Source organism: Octopus bimaculoides, chromosome 4, assembly GCF_046866305.1.
Source record: "Octopus bimaculoides isolate indiv1 chromosome 4, ASM4686630v1, whole genome shotgun sequence".
Taxonomy (NCBI): domain Eukaryota; kingdom Metazoa; phylum Mollusca; class Cephalopoda; order Octopoda; family Octopodidae; genus Octopus; species Octopus bimaculoides.
Window position 1 is genome coordinate 5,727,638 of NC_142931.1, and position 16,508 is coordinate 5,744,145.

A 16,508-nucleotide genomic window follows, 5' to 3' on the forward strand; every position below is an offset into this window, starting at 1 on the left:
TTTACAAGGGCAGTGCATGGAGCGGACTGCTGGACTGACCACAGACTCATAAAAGCAAAGCTCAACATCCGCCTAACTCCTCAGCATCACAAGCAGTCAAAGCTCATAAGACTGGCCTTCAACACAGCCAGACTGCTTTCAGCCAAATACTGGTAAGAGTTCCAGTTCAGCTTTGATGACAACTTCGAGGTGATAGGACCACTAACTGATAGACCAGAGGAAAAGTGGAATAAGTTCAAAGAAGTCGTCAGAGAGAGAGAGAGTGGGAGAGGGGGAGAGAGATGGGGAGAGAGAGAAAGAGAAAGAGAAAGAACAGCTTTAGACTGAGACGAAAAGCTTCATCAGGACTGGTTTGATGGCACTGTTCGATGATAAGAGAAAGGCCTAAACTGATTGGTAGAACCAACGAAGTTGCCCTCCCCACCAGGGCGCAACAGATACAGGGACTGTTAAACCAGAGCCCAGAGAGTGCTTCGCAACATACAAGATAGATGGTGGGGCCAGAAAGCTGAAGACGTGCAACTCTACGCTGGCACCAACAACTCCAAGAGGATGTACAGTGCAATCAAGGCCATTTACAACCATTCCAGAAGTGGAACAGCCCCATTGATGTCTGCTAATGACACACCCGTTATCAAAAACAAAGAAGGAATCAGGGCTTGAAGGGAGCAGAACTTCAACCAACCCCTAAATCTGCCATCCACTGTCGACCAGGAAGCATTGCAGCAAATATCCCAGAAGCCTCTACTCAAAGACCTCGACCTGTCACCTAGTGTAGAAGAGGTCAATGCTACCATAAAAGAAATGAACTGTGTAAAGCTCCGGGATGGAATTTCTACAGAACTGTAGTAGGCATTTGGTACCACGGCTTTCAGTAAATTCCATGACCTCCTTGTATCTATTTGGGAGGAAGAGAGTATTCCAACAGACTTGTGAGACGCCATTATAATTACAGTCTACAAGAACAAAAGAACCAAATCAGACTTCGGGAAATACAGGGGCATTTCCCGGCACGCCATTGCTGGAAAAATCCTGACTTTTCAACAAGCTCATAACTAGCGTTTCTGAGAGCAATTTGCCTGAAACTCAGTGTAGCTTCCGCCCTGACCATATAGATATGGTGTTTGCTGTGTGTCAAATCAAGGACAAATGTACTGAACAAAGGATGGATTTGTACTCTGTGTTCTCAGACCTGATGAATGGTTTTGATACAGTCATCAGAGAAGCTTTGTGGACCATCCTGATTAAGCTGGGTTGCTCACACAAGTTCACCAACTTTATAAAACTCTTTCATGATAATATAACCGGTCACGTTCTTTGCAATGGTGACTGCACCAACTCTTTCAACATTTCCAATGGCGTGAAACAGGGCTGCGTACTCGCTCACGTCTTGTTCAACTTGTTCTTCTCACAAGTCCTACTTTATACAGTGAAAGTCCTAGACCTGAGTATATACATCAAATATCGCTCAGACGGCTGTTTTGAACCACCGTCGACTCTCTGCTTGAACCAATACAGTGGAAAAGCTTATCACTGAAACAGAACTTCAACGCCCGAGTCGGCCGGCCGGGACGAGGAGCGGTGGAGAGCTGTTATAGGGAAGCATAGAATTGGGAAAATGAATGCGCTGAGTACAACCAGATTGATAAGTATCAGACACCATGGATGAATCTGCATTCGAAACAGGCATTTTATTGATTACATTATCTCCCGGCACACAAGGAAAGTCACATGCAGACCATAGTTGATTGCTTTGCAGAAGCATCGAGGCTCTTTGTACTGACCATCAGCCTTGAGAAAACTGAGGTCTTAGTCCAAGCAACACCGAACACAATCCGCCCCCAGCCGAACATTACCATTAAGGGAGTCCGTCTTAAGTGTGTGGAGAGTGTCAGGTATCTTGGCAGCACAATCTCACCCGATGGATCATTGGACAGCAAAATTTTATCCAGAAACCACAAAGCCAACCAAGCACTTGAAAGTGAAAGTCACCCAGCAGAATGACATCAGACTATCGACAAAGCTCAAGATCTACAAGGTTGTAGTCGTTTCTTAACTTACTCTATGGATGTCGGACATGAATCCCATACCGTCAGCACATCAAACAACTGTAACAATTTCATACAAGGGCATTGCGCAGGATCTTGGACATTCGCTGGTAGGACAGTGTGGCAAACCAAGAAGTGCTGGAGAGAGCTTGTTCAACAAGTATTGAGTCAATGTTGTCGAAGCATTCAGGAACGCTGGACTGGTCATGCCATCAGAATGACTGACAACTGTTTACTCTGACAGCTGTTGTACGGCGAGCTCAGACGGGGTTCACGCAAACGAGGAAGACCTAAATTGAGGTGCAAAGACACTCTGAAAAGTAACCTCAAATGGGGCGGCACGAGTCCACGTGAATTCGAAATCTCGGCCGTTGACAGATCAGCGTGGAAGTCTCTCATTTCACCAACAGCCTTCTAAGAGGACCGGCGACAACGTCTCGATGCTGCACCCCCCCCCCCCCAAATATACGACGTTAGAAGGCAACATCCGCATCAATGCAGTCAATAGACTATCGTTGTGACATTTGTGAGCGCTTTTGTGCTTCCGGTTTTGAACTGCGGAGTCACATGCGCTCTCATAGCTGAGAACAGAAACTTTGTGGTCATCGGACACCGATGGAATAACTGACATATGTAAGCATGGGTCTCTTTCTGTATGTCTCAGTCTGCGCATGTAATACGACTTAGGATATATTGAATATTGTAATTTTAATATACGACTGATCTTTACGGCTCTTTATATACGTGCGATGTGTAAATGTGCGTGTGTGTACGTTTGCATGTGTGTGCGCATATATATATATATATATATATATGTGTGTGAGACTTCATATATATATATATATATATATATATATGTGTGTGTGAGACTTCATATTTGTGAATGTTTATGGGTTTATCAAGGTGTGTCTCATTATATAAATATATGAACCCTAGCGAATTCTTAGACATCAGTAAAACAGAAAAGTCAGATAAAAGAATTGGAAAAAGATATTATCGATAAACATTGAGCGCCGCAATCACCGAAAGTCTATTGATTTAAACATTGCAAAGAATATAAAAGTTAACACTACAATCTGCTCACAAATAACTAAATTGAATTAGCGTTTAAACTGGCTCGGCAATATTCGTGAAGCGAACGCTCTGATTTATCGACGGCTGATGGTCCAGAATGCCAGACTTTGCAATGGAAATGTTTAAAGAAACCTTTGCACCAACTGACGGATGGTTTAGATGGTGGTACTTGGGAGAAAATTGGGTAGAAAGACTTTCAAGGATTCCGTTTTTAATAAACTGAAGTGTGGTTTAAGACCGGGTAGACAAAATTTGTTACTGAATATCCTTTTCAGAATATCAAGATCATAAATGTTCTTTAACAAAACTTATTGCTACATTATTTTCGTGCAATATTCGACGAGCATGCCTATTCGTTTACAAATTAAAATACATTAAAGTCTTTGAAAGATCGATCGACAGATGTTTGTCGCGCTGATAGAAATGGACAGAAGCGAGGGTTTCTATCGATTGAAAAAGTAAAGTTCTGCGGCGCTTTAAGGAGGTCGAGAGCTTAACTGTTCATTAGTCTGTGAATGATTATAGACGTTTTCAACAATTGGTTACTTAAATGAAATTTTGGATTAAAGCAGCAAATATTGTTAGCTGGAAGTCTTGAGAAACATTGAAAGACTTTTTAATCACAGAACATAAAAATAATTTCCTGACCTTCAGGCATTTATATTCTGACCACCACTAAATCAAATATGTGACTAATGAATCAAATGCTTTTCTTTTTTTTTTTATCGAAAAAAACTTTATTCAAGAATTTGAATCGAACTCGATGGTATTCACACCGAAGATTATTCTGTTCTTAATCTTTTGGTGCAGATTCTATGTCGATATTATAGAAGCACGTTTCGGAGAAAATTCTTCAAATTGTGCCAAAAGTTATCCCTGAGGACTCTGCCAGTGGAGTACAGGCGACTTCTAGGGTCTCCTACCGTACAGGTGAAAGGATGGAGGGTAGAATAATATGAACCATCTCTCCGCAAATGAGAGAATGTTGTTTTTTAGGGTCAACACCACTACCTAGAACAAAAACCAAAGTTACAGACGCATCGATGGCAATTAAAAACCAAGATCAGGGAGAGGAATGCCTTCGCGCGGGGAAACCTGACACGTCAAGCTCTAACATGGGACCCGCAAGGGAGGCGGAAGAGAGGATGCCCCGAAAATAGCTGGAGATGGAATATTGAGAAAGCTAAAAAGGGATCCAAATGGAGAGGAAAAAAGACTGCCCAACGTCGAAAATTGTTGATAAAATATCGACAATGCCTTCTGTTCCATACTGATCGAAAGGGCTTAAGCAAAATCACAGCATATTAGAAACTGACATTATCGACAGATTAAAAATTCTTTCTGTGTTTTTCAAGACTTCCAGCTAACAATATCTGCCGCTTTAATCCAAAATTTCATTTAAGTTACCAGTTGTTGAAAACGTCTATAATCCTTCACAGACTAATGAACAGTTAAGCTTTCGGCCTCCTTAAAGCCCTTCAGGTATACATAATATAGGCGCAGACGTGGCTGTGTGATAAGAAGCTTGCTAATCAACCGCATGATTCTGGGTTCAGAATCCGACTGGGTGGCACCTTGGTCAAGTGTCTTCTTCTATAGCCTCAGGCTAACCAAAGTCTCGTGACTGGAATTGGTAGACGTAAACTGAAAGAAACCCCTCGCGCGCTTGCGCGCGTGTGTGTGTGTGTGTGAGAGAGAATCTCAATATGTATGTGTCTTTGTGTCTGTTCTCCTTCACCACTTGACAGTCGTTGTTGGTGGATACGTCTCTGTGACTTAGCAGTTTGACAGAATAAGTATCAGACTCTAAAAAAATAAGTACTAGGAACGATTCATTAGACTAAAAGTATTTCTAAGCAGTGCTCCAGCATGACCGTAGTTTAATGACCGATACAAGTAAAATACAATACTTAGAGCATGAGTAGGCTATCCATGCCAAATGCGAAGTAAAACGACGTCGGTTGTTCGAAGAAACTAAACGAACCAAATCGAGAAATTTCGAAATATCCATCAACCTGTACACAGGTGCGAGAATTTCTAAAAATACATCAAGACTGCATGCAAAATCCATTAGCAGGGATTTCAAAAGCAATTTTAGCATGAGCAATTATTTAGCTAAATGCGAACGGGACGCATTCATGAACGGATGTGTTTTAAATAAATCATTTTTAGTACAATAAATCAAATAACAATCTGAAGCCAATCAATTTTGTAGTAAGTATTTTATAATGTAAAGGTGTTTATAAGTGAATATAAACTAGTTGCGCCTGTGGAAATTCCAAGGGATACATATTAATCTTCCCTATTAAAGCTAGATAATTATGGAACATTCAGCATGTATATTGATCTTGTGATACATGTACACGGAATTATATTAACATATTACAGTTCACCATTTATTATTTAAATGTCAGCTAATTTGACACGTAATCTGACATTATTAACACTAGCACCGCTATCACTTTTATTTCTGCTATAAATGTATTCTGTATGATCACTACGAAGATCAAAGCAACAGGCGCCCTACCTACAAACGTAGTGTATGGTGGTAGGATCATGTTGAGGCGGCGACGGAGGAGGAGGAGGTGGTGTGTTAAGTTAGACCACGTGGTTGATGATGTTGGTGTCTACATGTGTTAAGTGTAAACTGCATAAAAATACTCTATAAAGCGAAAACTATTGCAAGTCAGATCAAAAAGAAAACTTCATCTAGCAAGCAACAAACCCTTCAAAGGTGTGTGTGTGTGTGTGTGTGTGTGTGTGTGTGTGTGTAAAATATACAAAAAAAACACAAACTCGTTCCGAAACATTAACAGAAGAAAGTAACGTTCCTGTCTAAGCGCATCTGGGATATAGAGGGAGAAAACATAGAACACAATATGTATCCTCTTGTTTAAAATATTTCAGAATTTTCTCCTTAGCATCGTAGAAAAATTCATCCTCACCTCACGCTATATACACTTAATAAGGGAAAAGAGATCATGTTTCTCTGCAAGCACGAAAATGAATTTATATTAATATATATTCCAAACTGAAACAACAATGGAGCAACAAGGGAAACATAGATTCCAACACAAGCAATACTGAATAACATTCGCATTGTGTTTCGGCACGAAACTATTAGTCCCTGAGTAACATCTGTTGCAATTGTACGTATGGTTTAACTATGTTCATATATTTGTGTAATAATGTGATAAACGTGTGTGTTCGTCACATATTTGTCTCTGGAAGTATAATTAAACATCAGCTTCTGCAACAGAATTATGAATGAGAGTCGACAATTCTCAATGTAAATGACATGTGTTTTAATAGAAACAGCAGCGACACTGCAGTAGTAGTCGTAGGAATATAAGAAGCCGTGACTGATCAGAGTAGAAAAGTGAAACGACAACACGTACAGTTGACAGAAAAAAGAAGTCACTCAATTTTAATTACGACATCACTGTTCTTTATAAACAACAACAACAACAACAAGAACAACAACAGTGATAAAAGCAGTAAAGATTAACAACAACAACAATGGCTCCTGAAACAATATAACATCTCATCACAAATTCTGCCGTCGCCATTTTGGTTGTCGTCATCGTTGTTGTCGATTGCATTCTCATCAATCACCATCAGCAACAACATTATTGAACAATGATTACCCAAAATAGAAACCATTACTATCAACAAACAACTGTAACACCACCCAGAGCAACAACACCAACAACAACGTATTCGGCTTAAAGGTGTAATTAGACTATTGTTCCTACTGTATTTGCTTCTGAAAGTGTCAGAAAGGGAAAGTCAACAAGCAATCTTGACTACATTCGTTCTAGTAAAATTAGCCATCAATGGAAAATCTAAGATCGATAAAGTACATAGAAACTAGTTCTTTCACTAAACGTTACTCTAAAAGAATATTTTCTAAAGAGAATTCCTATATTTACCCTCCAATGTGAAATGTATGTCAGTTTATAAGAGAAGGGAATGTGTTTCTTCTCTGCTGTAACACTTCATCGTTTTCAATTCCCAAACTGCCGACATATGGAGTTTTGCTACCATTATTGAAGTTGCAGATGATGCAGCTGTTAGAACTGTGCAGCTGATGGAATGGTTTCTCTCTGTGTTTCGTGGAACTTTCACTATTTCTGCTTTGGGTTAGTTGTTGCTTCAATAGAAAATATATTCTTGATCCAACAGAATTTCCGTCACCATTTTCAGAGATGCTGTTCGTGTCTGGCAGCATCTACGTCGTTCGAAATAGAAAATATTACATTTTGATCTCTTCCTCCACCCAACCACACGTAAGCAAACAGTGTACTCAGTACATTCCTTATTCATCTGTCATAGGATGACAAACAATATTTCGTCTTTAATCAGTCAAATTTAAATCCCATCCACCAATTCCAGTCAGCCGTTGTACGCCAAGTAACTTTTATAAGATATAAACTCGTCTCGTATAACCAAAGGAATTATTCATCGTTTATCTCGTGTTATGGCGTAGAACCAACATGTTTCTTAATTTATTGATGGAGGTCTATAATTACTGAACATCCATCTTCCAAGTACTACGCTTCCCTGAGATGGCAAACATTTCTGACACATTGAAGCCAACATTTTATATATTGCTATAAATGGTTTTATTTCGAAGAAAACCACAAAATTGGTCTGAAAAAAATAATTTGAAGGACATCTTCAAATTTATGAAATCGTTGAAATCGTCTTGATGCCCCAACCAAATTCTACTAGAGACAAGAAAGGGATCAGAAAACATCTGTGAAAGGATTCCAATACACAGCAGACAACAATGATTAGTGCTGTAGGAATGAACGACATAGTTCTGACATAGAATGGAAATTTGAATCATGAGACAGAAACTGATGGAGCAAAATAAAGAAGGCTTTTACTCAAAAGAGGGAAGACAGCGATCGATTTGATTGATTATATTACTCTGGTGAAAAGAGACAGTTGGGGTGGGTATAATCTAAGAGTAGGAAGAGATTAAAGTTCTTCAGATGTTTGAATATAAAGAAAAAATGTGAAGAGAGGCAATCCAGTGATCCATAAACGTGGCAAGAAGGGCGTGTATGGAAGTATATAATGTACAAAAGACACAAGTGTGTGTGTGTGTGTGTGTGTGTGTGTGTGTATGTGTGTGTGTGTGTGTGTGTGTGTGTGTGTGTGTGTGTGTGCGCGCGCGCGTATTTATGCGTTGTATAGTTTGTATGAAGCACTGTCTAATATATATAAATTATCTTAATTTTTGAAAGCCAAAACTGTGCAAGATACAAGAAACAAATTGCATTTCTTTCATCTTTTATTTCGGGGTTAGAGTCCTTCAGAAAATCTTGTAAGCTGGGTTTTCTGTTCTTATATATATATATATATATATATAATGTGTGAATGTGAGTACGCACTTATATAGATGTGTACACAACGTAATGTAAGAGAGTAAAGCGTATCATACGAAAAGATGATCTGAATGTCACCTCCAGGTTTGCTACGAGCAGTCATGGATAATTCAATCTTGGAAGAACCTGACAATAGATCATTAATCTGATTGAATAATCATGTAAAATAGTGTCCTGACAACTTTTGTCAAAATCCTTATGATGAAAAGCCATCCAATGGGTCCTTGCATGAAATTTTTGTGTTTTAGACAAATATTATCCTGACGAGATTCATATGCATAAATATGAATATTTTATAAATTCATTAGTGAATATGAATTGAAACAAATCGTAGGATATATATCTGTTTTAATTATTTGTTATATTATATCTTTTTGTAGTATAATTATATTATATTACAACATTAATAAATTTATATGTCAATTGTATTTCTCTATTTCCTTTGATATTTGCATATTTTCTCTACTATATTGTGGCATTTAACTGAAGAACCAGTGAAAATTCGCTGTTTTCTATCCCTTTGAAGGAAATTGTCTTTTTTCCTTGGATTGAATAATAATAATTATTATTATATACATTTTTGTTTATAGATATATATTGTATATAAATACGTGTGCATATAATATATAAACTGTGTGTGTGTGTGTATGTGTGTATGTATGTATAATATATATATATATATATCATCATCATCATCATCGTTTAACGTCCGCTTTCCATGCTAGCATGGGTTGGACGATTTGACTGAGGACTGGTGAAACCGGATGGCAACACCAGGCTCCAGTCTGATTTGGCAGAGTTTCTACAGCTGGATGCCCTTCCTAACGCCAACCACTCAGAGAGTGTAGTGGGTGCTTTTACGTGTCACCCGCACGAAAACGGCCACGCTCGAAATGGTGTCTTTTATGTGCCACCCGCACAAGCCAGTCCAGGGGCACTGGCAACGATCTCGCTCGAAAATCCTACAGGAGCCAGTCAGGCGGTACTGGCAACGGCCACGCTCAAAATGGTGCATCTCATGTGCCACCCGCACAAGAACCAGTCCAGGGGCACTGGCAACGATCTTACTTGGCTTGCCGGGTCTTCTCACGCACAGCACATTTCCAAAGGTCTCGGTCAGTAGTCATCGCCTCGGTTAGGCCCAATGTACGAAGGTCTTGCCTCACCACCTCAGCCCAGGTCTTCCTGGGCCTACCTCTTCCACGGGTTCCCTCAACTGTTGGGGTGTGGCATTTTTTCACGCAGCTATCCTCCTCCATTCTCACCACATGTCCATACCAGCGCAATCGTCTCTCTTGCACGCCACAACTGATGCTTCTAATGTTCAGCTTTTCTCTCAAGATACACTCTGACGGGTATTCACATTGACATTACACATCCAACGGAGCATACTGGCTTCATTCCTTGCGAGCTTACGTATGTCCTCAGCAACCTTCTAAATTTGTTTACGAAGAAGTTTGAATAAAGTTCCTATTCCATTATGCCGGCCACAGTCTACGGCCTACACCGTAATCATCCTAGGAATACAGCCTGTGATCTTAAGAGACATGTGACTTGTGGAAACACGTGTAGCGATACAGTTTACCAACTCCATTCAAGGATTCCTGTTACTATATACTATATATTTATAAACATAAATATGCAGATATGTATAAATATTTAAACATAGGTGCGCATATATTTATGCATACGTAAGCATGTGTGTGTTTGTGTGTTCAAATATATATATATATATATATATATACATATAGAGAGAGTGTGTGTATTTGTGTGAAAGAGAGAGAGAGAGATTCGGTAAAATCTTATTTACCCCTATTGTGACACCACCATTTCTATGATTATTGATTTTTTCCCCTACCATTTTGGCTGTAGGGAAACAGAATAAACTCTGTCTGGAGGTGTGCATCGAAGAAGAGACGAGCATCAGTGACAAACCACTCAGTGGAAGACCATCAGCTGCGGCTATTCACACAAATCTCCATCGAGTGGGCAACTTGATGAGCGCTGACGGACGAATTGCAATCCGTGAACTTGCTCTGCAACTGTACTACGGTCATTATGCAATACAAAAGATGGAAGATTTCAGGTATCGGAATATGTGTACAAAATACGAAAATCGATATGGACACCCCGTTTAAATGAAACAAGAATGGAAATTCTCACCAATCTGCTAATAGCGACGCGTCTTCTCCCGATCGGATCGCAGATAATAAAATGTGGACGTAATTATTTTTGATCCAGTAATGAAAAATCAGTCCATAAGCCATGGAGAAGAGGTGCAATACTGACCTAGAATTCAGGAGACGGTGATCGTAAGAGAAAATCGTGAGAACTGTATTGGAGGGATAACAACGGCGTTATTCTCCTTAAGACATTTTTTTTGTTTTGAAATGCAACTGTATATTGAACTGTGGAATGTACCTTGAGACACTTAAAAGGCTTAGAGAAGGCATCGGAAAAAAGATCGAAAAGAAACTGAAAACAATCGACATTCGCCAAGGCACTGCGCGAACAAACATCTCTTTGACAACAAATCGGGTAATCGGAAAACTGAGCTGGTTATTGGTCCTCCAACCACCAAAAAACATGGACCTGATGCCCTTCAGCAGTCACCTGCTTCGTCTATTTAAAATGGGTCTTCGAGGACAAAGGTGAGGTGAAAGTGGCTATGAAGAATTTGTTATAATAATGTAATTCTAAATTCTTTGAAAGGGAAATCGAAATTTACATTTAATGATGACGCAAATACATAACACAAAGTGAATTGCACTTCGATAGCATAGACTGCTGGGTACATTTTATGAAAATGAGACTACCATGCAGTCATAAAAAACAAAAAAATAGTTCAAATATTTTGCTAGTATATAATAGTGGCAAGCTTTGTATCGCCTGAAAAGGCATCAGTTGACCTATTAGTCCTCGTGCATTCTGGCGGGTATCAGAGTGTTTTAGTGACATTAGACCTCAACAACAGCCCATAAATTAAATGCCTCCATCTGGGCCACAATTGAGGCCTGTCGACCTGTTCCTTCGGCCACGATCGTGGCCCATCGCGCTTTATGTGTTAAATATATATAGAAGAAAACTTTACGAATATGCGCACTTTGGGTAACCTGCGTCAGCTTATAAAAGGGTTATGCTTACATTTGTATTACTTTCAGCCATCCTATATACACCCGGTATATGTTTGAATATGCAAACCGGGTGGAGTAACAAATACTTTTGCTAGGAGTGGCTGTGTGGTAAGTAGCTTGCTTACCAACCACATGGTTCCGGGTTCAGTCCCACTGCATTGCACCTTGGGCAAGTGTCTTCTACTATAGTCTCGGGCCGACCAAAGCCTTGTAAGTGGATTTGTTAGACGGAAACTGAAAGAAGCCCGTCGTATATATGTGTATATATATATATATATGTATGTGTTGGTGCGTCTGTGTTTGTCCCCCCAACATCGCTAGACAACCGATGGTGGTGTGTTTACGTCCCCGTAACCTAGCGGTTCGGTAAAAGTGATCGATAGAATAAGTACTAGGCTTCCAAAGAATAAGTCCTGGGGTCGATTTGCTCGACTAAAGGCGGTGCTCCAGCATGACCGCAGTCAAATGACTGAAACAAGTAAAAAAGAGTAAATATATATATATATATATAGTGTGTGTGTGTGTGTGTGTGTGTGTGTGTGTGTGTGTGTGTATTGCTGAAAAATAGCGAAATATTTACTCAGACGCAGCAGTTTCGTATGTCATGGTTGTCTAATTCTTTTACATATAGATGAATTTGAAGAACTGACCAAAATTCTATTTCCAGGTTTTCTGTCTTTTTTTTCTTTTAATTTTTATATTTAGAGATTGACTCTACATTGTGAAATTATTCATGAAACCAATAGCGTGAAATAAAATATATAACAGCTAATTTAACTATGCTCTGTTCAAATAAAAGCAGGCGGGGAGTGGACAAATAGCAAAATCATGTACGAGAACACTTTACAAAAAGAATGTTTTATATCATACAAGCACATATTTACTCTACAGATAGCTATATCTACAGATAGATTAGATATAGATAGGTATGGATAGACTAACAGGTACGTAGATTGATATATTAGAAAGAAAGAGAGAGAGAGAGAGAGAGAGAGAGAGAGAGTTTGATTGATTGATAGTAAAAAAAGACCATTATAGCAGAGAACCAAACTAAAATAGTTCTATAAGGCCTGCTCAGATTGGTATAACTTTACAGCCCAAAGTCAGAAATTGATAAAAACAGCAAAGAACGGTTGGAGTTAGACATGAAAGCTTATATATACATACTCGATATATATATATATATATATATATATATATATAATGGTAAAAGAGAAAAAAAAACTATATTGCGCTTTTTACACAAAAGAGGCAATAATAATAATAGTAGTAGTAATAGTAATAATAATTGGGGAAAGCAGCAGGAAAGAAAAATCTCTTCCTATTACTACCATCTATCCATCCATCCATTGTTCTATCAACATCGCTGTTGTAAAAACGAAAAACAAGAACATTTATAAAAAAAAAAACAATAATAAACAGCATGGCCATCAAGTAAATTCTCTGTGGTGCAGACAAACCATGTTGGCCACCATAAAAAATAAACTTGTAGAGAGAGAGATGGAGAGGGAAGGAGGGAGACTGTTTATGTGTATGAGAGAGAGAGAGAGAAAAAAAAGAAGTGAGAGACTGACTAAGTGTAGTGTGTAGACACAATAAAAGCCATTTCAATCACTGGCATCGCCTGGGAAGCCGACCAGAGAGAACTGATAGCAAAATCAAAGCTAAATATTTTTGGTAATTCACAAAATAAATTACTTCACAGCATTTAGCGGAACGAAACGACGGTGGTATTGACGGACTTGGAAATGGAATAGCGGAATAAAGCATAGAAATTGATGTGGAATTGGTGTGTGTGTGCTTTGTATGTGTTTGCGCGTTCTTCTATGCGTGTCTGGCGATGTGTGTGTGTGTGTGTGTGTGTGTTGCTTAATTTTGTTTTCGTGAAAATAAATTAATAAACAAATGAAAATGCATAGGTTTGCCTTTTCCTTGTTTCAGTCATTAGACTGTAGCCATGCTGGAGTAACGCCTGGAGTTGTTAACCGAATCGATTCCAGTACTTTTCTTTTTTAAGCCTGGTACTTCTATCGGTGTCTTTTCCTGAACCGCTATGTTACGGGGATGTAAGCAAACCAACATCGGTTGTAAAGCATTGGTGGGGTACACACACATGCACACAACTATCTATATATCTATCTTATACACGACAGGCTTCTTTCAGTTTCCCTCTACCAAATCCACTCAAGACGCTACAGCAGAAGACACTTGCCCAAGGTGCCACGGACTGACCCAGAACCATGTGGTCAGGAAGCAAGCTTCATACCAACCAAAACAATAAAAAGGTGTAATACGAAGAAGAATACCAACAATTTTTGTAAGAAACCGTTTACGAAGCAGCAGCAGAAACAACAGCATAGAGCTATGAAGAATTGAATATCTATGTGTAAATGGAATGTTTTATTGGATAATAAGTTTTGATGAATGATAAGCATATTGGCAGAGAACGTTAAGTTAACAGACCTCAGTACTTTATCGAACCAGGAAAAATAAAACTGTTAACTGGAAATTGGAAGGATTCGAATCCAGAATGCAAAGGGACGTAACTCAATATAGTCGGTTATTTAATCAGGCGCTCAACGTGTGGACTGCGTTACTTATTTATTTATTTATTTATTTATTTTCAAAGTGAACATTTTGAGTTTTAATATAGGAACTAAATTAGTTGAGTAGATTCAGACCCCAGTTTCCAGTGGGTACTTACTTGAGCCAAGAGCTAACTTACCTAAAATGTTGTAGTCACATTATTTTCAAATAACACTTTATCTTAAAAGTAGGAAAGACATGCTGATAAAAAAAAAAAAACTATTCATTCTGCTTTTATATCATAGACTTTATTCTTTTAAGACTGAGTGCTGATTTGGAACTAAAACTTCTCATTTTTTATCCATGGCGGAATAGCAAAGGTAACGTTGACCACAGCAAGGTTTGAATTCACCACTAAAGTGCCGTAATTAAATATCTCAACTCTACAGATCTTTTCTACTCTAGGCACAAGGCCCGAAATTTAAGGGAAGAGGGCCAGTCGATTAGATAGACACCAGTACGCAACTGGTACTTAATTTATCGAACCCTAAAGGATAAAAGGTAAAGTCAACCGCGATGAAATTTGAACGTAAAGACAGACGAAATACCGCTAAGCATTTCGCCCGGCGTGCTAACGTTTCATCCAGCTCGCTGCCTTCTCAACACTACAGATCTTGTTAGTCTACTGACATTTTAGGAGTAAAAATATCTATAAGGCTTGGTAAGTGATGTAAGCTGGCGTTGAACTGAATTTATATGAAGTAGGTTGCGATCAACTGTTGAAATCAATGCTTTCCTGCCTTACCTGTACCGACGGTGTGTATGTACACGTACACTCACCCATTTCCCTCACAGATCAGGCCGGAGCTATAATAGAACTCAGCTGCCCAAAGGGCCGCAAAAATGAATGAGCCAGAAACTCCGTGGTCGTCAAGCAAATTTCTGTACAATAGCGCTGTCTCTGCCTATGCGAATATATATTTTGTTATTTAATAAAACTGTAATAACTATTTAATACATATGCTCTTTGTGTTTATGAGATGTGTGTGTGTGTGTACGTGCGTGTGTATGTGTGTGTAATGTAAGCGCGAGTGCGCAATCAGAAGACTCGTGGACAATAGTGCTCGTGTGTGGTCCTATTTATCGCCTAAAAAACAGCAATTATTTCCGTTTGTTTTCCCACTGCGCCATGTAAAAATATGTACCCTGAGAATGAAATGAAATTTAGCAATCATTAAAAATGACATTGGTGAGATGTAGATTTACGTCAACAAGTATGATACAACGATATCTATTTAAACTTTAGACGTCACTTGTAGCTATATCAACTTTCATGACTACTTCCTTACTGGCCTAACAGAGGCCAACCAGTAATAAGGAATATAATGCCCAGACGATTATATAATGAACTAAGGGGCCACGAGTTCAAACCTATCTCCAATGTTTTCTTGTGATTTAGGCACAGACATTTCACCCTTGCGTCGGAAAATCGAAACTAAACATGTTTTCTTTCAAATTCCAAAGTAAATTAGCGCTTGCAACCTAGACATTAATCGCTCAGCTATCTGACGTTTTAGCAATCCGAGTTTAAACATCAGCGATACTAATTGTTATTGCTAACATGCATTAACGGCAGAATTTCCAAGAATCGGGACAGAACCTCGAAATATCAGATTAGATGAGAATTAAAGGAAACCTGAATAGCCAAAGAGATAGTAAGGAAAATGGAAACGCTCTTCATCTATAAGATGCGACATGGATAGCGCTGGAATTATCCCGTTTGATAGTGCGATAAAAATCTAATATTAATTATATAAACACCGAGAACTAACGTACGACGAAGGTGAGAAAGGTTTTGCTGAACGAGGCCGTGATTTGTGAAATGCAATTACTAACGACTCTGCGTCAGGAAAGCCAGGTAATGTGTTGCAACCGATATTTTTATGTTTGTTTTTATGGCTTCGTCAAATGATAATGGGCGGCTTCTGTGATCCTCAATTGGAGTCTGTGATGCTGGCGGGATAAGTGAGTCAGTGATCCACAGGCTCGAATGCTTGCAGTAGTGGACATTACTATAGGCAAGCAGAGTCTCGAGGGTGCTGTGAAAATGAGAGACGTATTAATTTTATGCCCCAAGGTTATAAGCAAAGGAAAGGGCCCTCCAGCGAGGCACCCAAACATCTTCCGTCTACAAACCATCAGTTAAAATGCTTTTGGCCGAACCAAGGTTAATATCCAATAGCCGCACAGTGGCTTTGAACAGAGAATCACACTTGCGAACCGAGATTCTTATCCAGACAACAATGTCAATTTTATACGTAAATAATGTT

The 16,508-nt window shown here is 39.0% G+C and overlaps 1 long non-coding RNA gene across 1 annotated transcript in view; it reads left to right on the forward strand.

Annotated features, from left to right (window-relative positions):
- LOC149135890 (uncharacterized) overlaps positions 1–14,705 on the forward strand; it is a 46,038-nt gene extending 31,333 nt beyond the window's left edge. The window contains exon 2 of the long non-coding RNA XR_016241357.1: positions 10,391–14,705. This is a non-coding gene — a long non-coding RNA (uncharacterized LOC149135890). The remainder of the gene's footprint in view (positions 1–10,390) is intronic.
- Positions 14,706–16,508: the final 1,803 nt, after the last annotated feature.